The 1,066-nt window shown below is 38.3% G+C and overlaps 1 protein-coding gene across 1 annotated transcript in view; it reads left to right on the top strand.

Annotated features, from left to right (window-relative positions):
* Positions 1 to 1,066, top strand: part of LOC106868204 (activin receptor type-1) — a 48,898-nt gene that overhangs the window by 22,300 nt on the left and 25,532 nt on the right. The gene's annotated exons all lie outside the window — the stretch shown is intronic.

Genomic DNA, 1,066 nt, shown 5'->3' with positions numbered 1-1,066 from the left:
TCACGTTGCTCCAGTTAACTCAGCTGTAGAAATGAGTTGTGACATCACTGGTGCCAAGCAGTATCGGCCCCTTTGCCTTTCCCTTGGATAACATCAGTGGTGTGGAGAGGGGAGGCTGGTATGCATGGGCGACTGCTGGCCTTCTACAAACAACCTTACCTCAGAGGGTAACTTTCTAGGTGCAATCCTTACTTTGTGAAAGTTAGGTTATGTTAAACCAAACTCTTTAGTCTTTGCAGAGATAACCCCTTTAGGGCTGGTGCTGGTAGAACAGCAAAATCTTCTCAGCAGACCATAAAGTGGTTGGCAAATGACAAGAGAGAGCAGAGGGTAGAAGGGTTCTTTAGTTTTGTGTGGAACATCACAACCTGGTCCCACATTAAAATGCTTCTTGTACATTCTTGTAAAGTGATTGGTGTTAGGAAGAGCATTCCTCATCCAGTCAAAGAAGCCATGTCAGAGTGGTATGTATGAACAAAATGTGGTCCCTTGATCTATGAGGGTAATAACTGAATAAGAACTAACTTGAATTCTGACAACTTGCCCAATCTATGCCAGCAGGGTAAGCAGACATAAGGTGGTGGTGATGGTGAACTTGTCATAATGGAGCTCAAGGATAAGTTAAACACAACACAAAGCAGCAAGTTAAAACTTCAAGTTTTATCATTGTCACCATTTACAAGAGCAGAAATGGAGACATTCTTTCGAGCATCGAATTACATGTAAAAAGTCGCTGGTGAGTCGATAGCTGGGCTAGTCATAAAATGTCAACTTTCTAAGCATGTTATTAATTGGTGTTAACCTTGAAACTACATACTTGGGAACTTTGGCATAATCATACACTTAACTACATGGCAGTGTGTAGAATAATATTTATATATATATATATATATATATATATATATAAATATTAATATTAATAGTGAAGTAATTCAGAATGGTTTTGGTCATGGCAGCAAGGTCTTGTTGACTGACCACTATCTGAATGTTTTACTCCATATATATACACTTTCTATAGATTTCTTTATATTGTTCTGAAAATATTTGAAGGTTTATATCAGTGGTT

The sequence above is a fragment of the Octopus bimaculoides genome, chromosome 10 (assembly GCF_001194135.2).
Source record: "Octopus bimaculoides isolate UCB-OBI-ISO-001 chromosome 10, ASM119413v2, whole genome shotgun sequence".
Lineage (NCBI taxonomy): Eukaryota > Metazoa > Mollusca > Cephalopoda > Octopoda > Octopodidae > Octopus > Octopus bimaculoides.
Note: the sequence above shows the minus strand (reverse complement) of the source record. Positions and strands in the feature narration are given on the sequence as shown.